Genomic DNA, 11,127 nt, shown 5'->3' with positions numbered 1-11,127 from the left:
TGAAATTTTTCTTTCTGGCTACTTGTAGTATTTTCTTCTTGACCTGATAATGCTGTAATTTGTCTACAAAATTCCTTTGAGTTTTCATCTTTGTATCTCTTTCAGGAAGTGATTGATGGACTCTTTGAATGACTATTTTCCCTCTGGTTCTAGGATATCAGGTCAGTTTTCCTTGATAATTTCTTGAATGATCCTGTCCAGGCTCTTTTTTTTATCATGGCTTTCAGGTAATTCAATAATTCTTAAATTATCTGTTCTGGATCTATTTTCTGGGACAATTGTTTTTCCAATGACTTGTTCCATATTTTCTTCTATTTTTTCATACTTTTCATTTTATTTAACTGATTTTTGATGTGTCATAGAATCATTAGCTTCCACTTGTCTAATTCTACTTTTTTTAAGCAATTGGGGTTAAGTAACTTGCTCAAGGTTACAAGGCCAGTTATTTCTGCGTGGGGTGCTAATTATCTGAGCCCAGATTTGATCCCCAGGTCATCCCAACACTGGAGCCGGTGCTCTTATTCACTGAGCCACCTGGCCGCCGCTCTAATTCTACTTTTTCAGGAATTATTTTCTTCAATTAGTTTTTGTATCTTTTTTTCCCATTTGGTCAATTATATTTTTAAAGACATTTCCTTTGAAGGATTTTTTTCCCATTTGGCCAACCATATAAATATACAGGTAAGCTAATATAAGAGATTGTTTTCTTCGGTCATGTTTTGTGTTTCCTTTTCCAGACTGTTGACTCTATAGCTTGCATTATTCTCATTTCTTTTCCCAATTGATCTTCTACTGCCCTTTTTTTGATTTTTAAAATCCTTTTTGAGACCTTCCAAAAAGGCTTTTTGGGCATGAGACCAATTCATATTCTCCCTTGAGGCTCCTCATGTATGTATTTTGACATCCTTGTCTTATGAATTTGTGTTCTAATATTTCCTGTGGCTATAGTAGCTTTCTATGGCCAGGGTTCCGTTGTTTTTTGCTCATTTTTAGTTTATTTCATGATTTTTGTAGTCAAATTCTGCTCCACACCAGGCACTCTCCCAAGAATCTTGTCCTAGGTGCAAGGGCCCGGTCAGCAACTTTCTACCCCAGGGCCTCACAGTGGCTTTATCATGAAGCTATGGTTTCTTGGAATAGTTGTGCCTATTGTGCTGGTGTTCTATGGCTGGTAGTCTAATTCTGCACTAAGGCTGGAGGCCTCCTAATTGGCTCACTATGCCAGAATGGAGAGGCTGCAGTTGCTGATCTGTGCTGTGGCTAAAAGTCTTCTGTTGACTTGCCAGCAAAACATCTGTGTTTGGCTATGCTCCTCATTTACCAACTGAGATAGATCTTTCCTCAAGTCCTTCTAAGATTTATCTTAAACTGGAAAATTGGACTCTATCCTTTTGTAGGTTCTGTCACTTCAAAATCCATTTAGGGGTTTAATTTACCATTGTCTCTGAGGCTAAATTGGGGAGAGTTCAGGCAACTTCCTAGCTTTTCTCTAACCATCTTGACTCTGTTCTCTCTAAATACATTTGATTAGAGAAAGGGCAATTAAAACAACTCTGAGATACCACCCCATACTAATTAGATTAGCTAATGTAACAGAAAAGGAAAAATGTTGCAGATGTGGGAAAATTGGTATATTGATGCATTGTTGATAGAGTTGTGAAATGATTTGACCATTTTGGTGAGAATTTTCGAATGGCACTCAAAGTGTTATAAAACTATGCATGTCTTTTGACCCAATAATATTACTCCTAAGTCATATACCAAAGAGATTTAAAAAAAAAAAAGGGAAATTATAGCAACTCTTTTTGTGGAGGCAAAGAATTGGAAATTGAGGGGATACCAATCAATTGGGGAATGACTGAACAGGTTGTGGTATATGATTGTGATAAAACACTATTTTTTTATAAGAAAAGAAAAGCAGGATAGTTTCAGAAAATCTGGGAAGACTTCTATGTCTTGGAGAAATTTTAAATGAAGAGAACTAGGACTTTGTACACAGTAACAGCAATATTATGTGATGATCCACCATGAATGACTTAGCTACTCTATGTAATACAATGATCCAAGGCAATTTTGGAAGGAATTATCATGAAAAATGCTATCTGCCTCCAGAGAAAAAAGTGATGGAGTCTGAATGCAAATTGAATTATATTTTTTAAACTCTCTTTTTCTCTTGGATTGTGTTTTATTTCATGACATAACTATTATGAAAAAATGTTTTGCACAACCACATATGCATAATTTGTATAAAATCACTTGTCTTCTTAATGTTAGGGGAGGGTATGAGGGAGAGGGAGAATTTGTAACTAATTTTTGAAAAATTAATTAAAATTTGTTTTTACATGTAATTTACAAAAAAATAAAGGATTAAATATTTTAAAAAGAAAGCCAATATTGTTCTTTTGCTATAATCCAGGTTTGTATATTAACTCTTCCATTCCCAGAGACTGAATCAAAAGGAAATTTTCCTTTGTAGTCAATGGGAAGTTTTGGTCATTCGGGTCTCTATAACTAAAGGAAATGGTTTATGCATATGTCATAAATTTTTAATGCTAGAAGGGGCCTTAAAATACATCTAGTCCAAATCTCTAATTTTAGAAATGAAGAAACTAAATCCCAGAAATTTGATTACTTGGTTACACGTATAAGAAGTTTTAAGTACGGGATTTAGGTCCTCCAAATACAGTGCTCTTTCCACTCTACTGCAAATAATTTCATCTATCTTGGGTTCACTTTCTTCACCTGAAAATGAAGAGCTTGGGTTGAATAACATTTAGGACCCTTTCTAGATCTAAATCTATGACCCTTTTTAAGTCACCTCACCTCTCAAGTCTCAGTTTTTGCATCTGTAAAATAAAAGAGCTGAATTCAGTGATCTTTAAGTTTCACTCCAACTCTAAATCTTCCATGATTACATATTTACCAAGTCTATCTCAGATACTGAAGTCCATATAGGAAGGATTCCAAGGAATCAAAATGCAAGAGAGATTGAACAAAAACCCAAGTATGATCTTTATAACTTCAGAACATAAACTTCTCTATTAGAATGCAAAGTTTTTGAAGGCATATACTGTCTTGTTTCCTATTTTTTGTATGTCCAAAGCTTACCACAGTGCCTATAATATAGAAGCTCCTGATATACATTTTTATTCATTTATTCACTTCATTCATTCATTCATCCATGCATGAATAATATCCTGTTGGTTATTTCAAGGTAAAGAATAGGGAGAACATAGAGATAAATGAACCTTAACCCCTAAATCTCCCTTTGAGGTAACAATTAGGTGTAGTAAGGGTGGAAAATGTATTAGATCTACAATTAGATCTGTTTGAACTAAATGATTGCTAAAATCATTCCTTGTTATAACCCATGAAATATATCAAACAATTTGACAGTTGAGCAAAGCGAGGGGATAGAATGAATAAGAGGCTTTTCTAAAATCCTATGGCAAATCATTCCTCTGTATATTAAATCACATCAGTAAATCCTTTCTCTACTATGTATTACTTCTGTGATCTTGAGGAAGTCATTTATCTTCTCTGGATGTCAATTTCCTTGCCTTTAAATAAGGAAGATGGACTAGATGATCTTTAATGCTCTTTCAATCTCCAAACCTATGGTTTGATTCCACAGTTTTTAGGGCAATAATAGACCAAGATGAGACACTAGGCAAAGTCGTGACTTTTCTGAGATTTAATTTTCTCAACTGTAAAATGAGGTAGTTGATCCCTTAGAGCTAGCCTTGGAGTAAGAAAGGCACAGTGACAGTGGACAGTAGGGAATACTCGATATCAAGTCAGAGAACCTGGCTTCAAATTCCAACTCTATAACTTACTATATGTTTGATGACAGGTAACTGCCCTGGTCTTCAGGTTCCTCATCTGTTAAATTAGGGGAATAGATGGAGAAATCTCACAGTTATATATCTAAAGACAGGATCCTATGAATCCTGCCTCTGACATACTGTGTGACACTAAGCAAGCCAGTTACACTTTTAGTTCCCTCAGTCAAATTTTAAAACTATGACATCCCAAAATAATTGGTGATACATCTTGGTAGAAGGAATTTCCCCTCAAGAGTTGCCCAAACCCCTAAAAGCACAGGTCATATCAAAGGACAGTGGGGAAAAAACAAACAAACAAATCCAAATCAATGTAAAATAAATTATTTTATATCCTATAGTAAAACCAACTTTTCTTATAGTTTGATGATACTGCCTTCTTGGATTTAAACATTTCTGTTTCTCAATTGTACTTTATGCTCATTATGTAAAATTTGCTCAAATTCTGATTGGCTCATTGCAGTTATTTTTTCCATTTTGGATGTCATGCACATAAAAGGTTAGGAAAAGGACTTGTCCGTCATCTTTGAGACAGCCTCCCCTTGGCCTTTCATTTGATCTAGCTAGTCATTATTTATTGTCCAGTATCTGGGAAAACTTAAGGAAAAAAAGCAGATTTATCTGTTACTAGTAATATCCTTTGGGCAATGCTTAGAATAAAATAATTTTTTTTTTCTGAAAGTCAATATGATTGAGTATATAGCAACCTCTAAATACTAGGGCATTGTCTTTATTGAATTGAATAGTATGAATTTAACAGCAACATTCATCAGGCTGTATTTCTGAATGTCAGGAAATGAGAGATAGATATAATAAGCCTGTTACCACTTTATTTTTCATGGTGTACAAAGCACTAAGTGGTGATGATGCTGATGATGTAAAAATCATTTATACAGAACTTTCTTCATGCCAGGAACTGTGATCAGGACTTTTAAAGTTTATCATATTTGATCCTCAAAATAACCCTGTGAAGTAGGTGTAATTTTTATCCCCATTTTAAATATGAGGAAACTAAAGCAGAAGCTGACTTGTCCAGGGTCACATAGATAGGAAGTGTCTGAGGATGGATTTTAACTCTAGGGAGTCTATTTAGTCATAAAGGCAAATCTTATGGTAGTAGATTTAAAGTTCCAATCATGAATACTGACCAGAAATTCTTTCAACAACTTGAGACAGTTTCAGGTCCTTCCATACTACAATGACTCCCCACACTGGGTCTTGCCAAAGCCCATCAGGTGACTAGTTACAGATTCCTCAGATTAGCCTAAACTGAATTCTAACACCTAGTATAGTCCTAAAATCCCTTGCTTGAATAGAGTGTAAGTTATGGAGGTTCCTTCTCTCCCTTTGTCACCATACTCTATCTGGTGGAACTTGAGTCACCTTAATAAGCCACAAAGTCATGGAGTCACAAAAATTCAAGCCACAAGGGAACCTAAGGCTCATTTGTTGTATTCCTTCATTTAGAGATTCTGTACCAGTTGCTGAAGTACTAGGCCAGGGGTGGAGAACCGATTTGCCTGGAGGCCACATGTGGCCTTCTAGGTCCTTGGGTGAGGCCTTTTGACTGAATTAAAGTTTTACAGAACAAATCCTTTTATTAAGGGAATTTATTCTTTGAAGTTTGGATTCAGTTAAAGGGACACAATTGAGGACCTAGAGGCTTTGAGTTTCCCTACCCCTATTAAACTATCTTACTCCTTAATACTAAAGTCACTTGATCAAAATTTGCCAGTTGTCAGATAAGAATGATTCCCTGAACCCAGCTGAGGGGATGGCATTTTCTGTAGACATGCTGAATAAATGTAATCATGAAGAATTAGAAAGTTCTGCAGAAGATTACTTGTTAGATCTCAGGTGTGAGGATCCAGAGAACCCAGATCATTTTCCTTTTCTCAACAATCTGATTCCAATCAGCCTGTCAACTGTTGGCTTCATCCCTCTTTATGATGGTGATCAGACCCACAAAATTCCTGCTCTTTTTGCACCAGACAATTCACTCACAGCTGTACCTCTGTACCTTCCTGAGCAGTGGTAGGCTGTTGAAGATATTGTAAAAACATCAATCACTTCTAGAGAAGGGCTTCAGCAGGTGAGCACTCTTGGGGAGAGAGTGGTGCTGTATGTTTTGAATCAAATTATTTATAGAAAACATGAAATGGAAAGAAATGAGATCCCCTTCCTATGCCATAGTATACGGATTATGCTAAAATTTTGTGGAAGAAAGGTGAAGCCATTGGATTTTATTCAGTTAAACCTACAGGAAGCATGTGTACCCCCTATCTTACTCAAAGTTACCAGCTTCCAGTGCTTGACACAATGTTTGTAAGAAAGAAATATCGTGGAAAAGACTTGGGACTGCTGATGCTGGAAGACTTTGTTGATTCCTTTACAGAAGACAAACTTGGTTTACGCTTTCCGCTATCATCTTTTATGCATATAGCTTGTAGACAGTATTTTGAGAAGTACCCAAGGGATCTTGATCTTCTTTGGGAGGTTGAAGGAACTGGACAGTGCATCAGAGGATACCCATCACCAGTGCATTGCAGAGAGAAGCATTCAGACATGCTGAGGTTTCTCAGAATGAAGTGAAAAAACTTATATTTGAAGACTGTGACTCTACACCTACTCCTGGAGATGAAACAGGATGTGAAGAAAATCAGTCTAATGAAATGAAGGTTGATCCTGTAAGAGGAAAAGGTATCTCAGACACCAATGCAAGTACATCTGAAGGACTTGATAATACATCTCTTAACACTCAAACAAGAAGCATAAATTTGAAGCGTCCAAAGATTGGAAAGAGGTTTCATGATTCAGAAATTAACCCTCTTCAAGAGTGGATGAAAACATCCCCCCCCCCCAGGCTTCATCTGGGTCTCCAGTAAGCAGACTGGAATCTACTACATATACATCTGAGAGCTCAGAAGAGTTAGTTGAAGATGAACCAGATGAAAGTGTGGTTGATTTTGAGCAGAAAAAAAAAATAAAGAACACATCCTAGAAACACAGGGGTTGAGTAAATCAGTTCTGGAGAAGAAAGATGATGAAGAGGAATCTGAATTAGAACCCCCTGAATGGTGAGGTAATGGAAGATACTATAAAGGCCTAACCAAAACCTGAAGAGGATGCTGCTCATGATGCTTTGGATGGAAATTCAAAATGTCCATGTAGTCATTCCAGTGAAGACTCTGGTCCACCTGCAGTTGACTCTACCAAGGCTGCTGAGGATGAAGCACCAGAGAAGTCCACAGATGTGACTGATTCCAAAATGGTGAAGGACAAAAGCTCACATGATGAAAAAGAAAGCTCAGAAGAAAAATCTCTCCCAGCTACACGAAAGAAACCTTCTTTGGCAGGTTCTAATAGTGTTGCCACAACACCAAAGAAAGAACTATCTGATAATGGTCTTTCAAACTCTGTGGTAGGTGAAACATCAGAAGAATCTATTTCTGAAAATGTGCACCCAATACATCTTCCTCACTGGAAGATCAGGGGGAGGAAATGGTCCCTGATACTAAGGAAAACCCAGCAGCAACAACCCTTTCTCAGAGTTCCCTGGTAGTGGTTGAACATGAAGATACCCAAAATACAGGACAAAAGAATCAGTCAGTGTAATGTAATGCCAAGGAAAGGCAACTTCCCAAGGTTCAGAATACCAGCATAGGTGCTCTCCATTTTATTCAGTGACAAACCAAGAACAGAGAAGATCAAAACATGACATCATTCAAAATACAGCATTTACTAAGTGTGATTAAATAATCTCCAGGTACTACCCCACCCCAAGACCTTCCAATCATTCAATCAATTACAAAGTCCCTGTTCTAAATACTACTCCACCTCTAGGCTGTACCTTCATTTAGTCCACCACAAAGCCCCTCTTCTCAAATGGAGATTAGTTTCCAAACATAAGTAAAGTACATTCATTTGTTCAACCATAGAACACAAAAAGGTCAAAAGTTCCCCACCCCTGGATCACAATTGAATCTACCCCAGAGTTACATCAAGTTTAAGCACAGCACTTAATACCCAAATGGAGGTCTTTTCTTCATCTTGACAGGAGACAAGTTCTCAGCAATCTTAGTTCCTGGGGAGACAAGACTTAGCAAGGCCACAAGATACATTGCCAGTCTCTTCATTAATTCATCCTCTGTCTGTAGAGCAGTCCTAGAACCCCTGAAAACATTAGCAAAACCCTCTCCCAGGATTTCTGTAAACATACAACCAGAAAATCCTTCTTCAGGGCTTCTGAAGCAACAGAAAGGTTCCCAGACCCCTGCAACAACAGCACTGTCCTTCACCAGTGGACAGTATTCACTCTCTGTCTGCAGGACAGTCTCAGGAGCTCTTAGCCAACAGCCAGGTTCCAGGACTTCTTCAACAACAGGACTGTCTTTCACCAGTGGACAAATCTGGCAAAACAACATCAAAACAGACAGACAAAGTACCAGCAAAACAGCCATGTCTCCTCAGTCCTTGGCAGCTCAGGGGGTCTCAAAAGTCCAGGGCAATTGAAAGTGGCCCCCAGCAATTCTCTGTCTCTCTCTGCCTCCACGAGTTGCTGCTTCCAAAAAGTTCTTTTGCCTCTCTCTTGTGTCTCTCCAAATCTACTTTACCAGCTCCTCCCAGTTCAGGACTTTCTTTTCACATCAACAAGTCCATCCCACAGGTGGGATTAACAAGCTCTGGGTTTTAACACAATCAGTTTGAAAACCAAGCCAATACAGGGGAATCTTTAATTGCCATTACTATCACAGTCAGAAAAACAGTCTGAAGCATCTTCAGAATCTCAGGATCGTTTCACCCAGTCAGCCAAGAAGGCTGCAGACAGCAGTTCTGAGGAGGTAGAAATTGAAGTACCAGTAATAGACAGGCAGAATTTAAGAAGAAAGGCCAAGGGCAAAGGACCCACTAAGAAAAAGGCCAAGCTAGCTTGAATAGTGGAAGAAATATCAGTCTTGGGGGCGGAGCCAAGATGGCGGAGTAGAAGCACGACCCTCCCACAGCTCCTGCTTCCACCCTCCCCAATCCATGTGAAAAGGGGACTCTAAACAAACTTTGGAGCTGCAGAACCCACAAAATGACACAGAGAAGCTAACCTCCCGCTGAGAACAGCCCAGCAGGCCAGCAGGAATCAGCCAGCGCAGCGCTCTGGGAGCCGAGCCCAGCCCCACGCAGAGGCTTTAGCCCCAGGGCGGGCCTGACAAGCCGCCTGCCAGAGGGACTCCAGATCAGCAGCAGCTGTAGCTGTTTCCAGATTTATCAACACATAGATGCGAAGGACAAGGTGAGAGGCCAGTGCATTCTGGACTTTGGGACCCAGTAAGTGGGAGTGCGTGGCTTTTACTCCCGGGGCAAGAAACCGCTGAGACTCTGGCACAGACTGCCAGCGCCACGTGGCGGCTTCAGATCCTGGCCTGCAGAGTGTAGGGGGACCAAACACCAGTATGAGGGATCATCACTCTTGCTTTAACCTGCTTGGATCTGGATTGCAGTCTAGGGTGGAGGTCCTGGGGTATGTGTCCAGCTTGCCAGAGCGTGTGGAGACCTCAGAGAGGGCACCCATCTAATACCTCCGGCAGCTGAGAAAACCCCAGCGTTTGGGACGAAAACTCCCCTGTCTGGTGGCAGAGTCCTACTGTGGCAAAAAGCCCAAAAGTCAAATCATTGAGTGGCAAAATGAGCAGGCAAAGGAAACAAAGCAGACAGAAGATTCCAACATTGCACTCCTATTTTGGGGATAAGAAGGAGCAAGGCATGGAACAGGAGGAAATCAGTGAAGTCAGAACTCCTGCACCAAAAGCTTCAAAGGAAAATACAAGCTGGTTACAGGCCATAGAGGACCTTAAGAAGCAGATAAGAGAAGTGGAGGAAAAATTGGGAAGAGAAATGAGAACAATACAAGAAAATTATGAAATGAGAGTCAACAGCCTGACTGAAGAAAATAATACCTTAAAAAACAGACTGACTCAAATGGCAAAGGAGGCTCAGAAAGGCAATGAGGAGAAGAATGCCTTAAAAAGTCGAATTTGCCAGATGGAAAAAGGATCTCAAAAGCTCACTGAGGAGAATCATTGCTTCAGAATTAGATTGGAGCAAATGGAAGCTAATGACTTTATGAGAAATCAAGATGCTGTTAAACAGATCCAAACAAATGAAAGAATAGAAGGCAATGTGAAATATCTCATGGGAAAAACCACTGACCTGGAAAATAGATCCAGGAGAGATAATTTAAAAATTATTGGACTGCCTGAGAGCCATGACCAAAGTAAGAGCCTGGAAAGCATCCTCCAGGAAGTTCTCAAAGAAAACTGCCCTGATGTTTTAGAACGAGAGGGCAAAATAGAGGTTGAAAGAATCCACTGATCACCTCCTGAAAAAGATCCCAAAAAGAAAACTCCTAGGAATATTATAGCCAGGTTCCAGAATTCCCAGATTAAGGAGAGAATATTAGAAGCAGCCAGGAAGAAACAATTTGAATATTGTGGAAACACAATCAGGATAACCCAGGATCTGGCAGCTTCTACACTGAAGGATCGAAGGGCCTGGAATGTGATATTCTGGAGGTCAAGGGAGCTGGGATTAAAACCAAGAGTCACCTACCCAGCAAAACTGAGTATCCTGTTTCAGGGGAAAATATGGTCATTCAGTGAATACAGGACTTTCAAGCATTCTTGCTGAAAAAACCAGAGCTGAATAGAAAATTTGACATACAGATACAAGAAGCAAGAGAAGCATGAGAAGGTAAACAGGGAAAAGAAATCATAAGGAACTTATCAAAGTTGAACTATTTTTTTTTTTTAAGCAATTGGGGTTGAGTGGCTTGCTCAGGGTTGCACGGCCAGTTGTTGTTTCTGGGTGTGGTGCTGGGTGTCTGGGCCCGGATTTGATCTGGGTCATCCCGGCACTGAGGCCGGCGCTCTTGCTTGCTGAGCCACTTGGCCAAAGTTGAACTATTAACATTCCTACATGGAAAAACAATAATTGTAATTTATGAAACTTTTCTCAGTAGTTGAAGGGATTAGAAATATGTATATTATATATATATATATATATGTGTGTGTGTGTGTGTGTGTGTGTGTGTCTTTATATGAGGGTATGCAGGCATATGAATACATATGTGAATGTGTGTATATATGTTTACAGGTATACATAGATAGAGGGCATGGGACCAATTTAACAGGAAGGGATGATACTTAAAAGGTGAAATTAAGAGGTGAGAGGGATATAATGAGAGGAGATGGGGAGAGACAGAGTGGGGCAACTATCTCATACAGAAGAGGCAAGG

General features: G+C 39.3%; 1 pseudogene; it reads left to right on the top strand.

Moving 5' to 3' along the window:
* Positions 1-5,613: 5,613 nt before the first annotated feature.
* On the top strand, positions 5,614-8,776 carry LOC138155150 (soluble lamin-associated protein of 75 kDa pseudogene; annotated as a pseudogene).
* Positions 8,777-11,127: the final 2,351 nt, after the last annotated feature.

This window comes from Petaurus breviceps, unplaced genomic scaffold (assembly GCF_028583685.1).
Source record: "Petaurus breviceps papuanus isolate PSGF00001 unplaced genomic scaffold, PetGlider_PUasm1.0 91133, whole genome shotgun sequence".
NCBI classification, from domain to species: domain Eukaryota; kingdom Metazoa; phylum Chordata; class Mammalia; order Diprotodontia; family Petauridae; genus Petaurus; species Petaurus breviceps.
The sequence above is the reverse complement of the archived record's forward strand: the minus strand, read 5'-3'. Positions and strand labels throughout refer to the sequence as shown.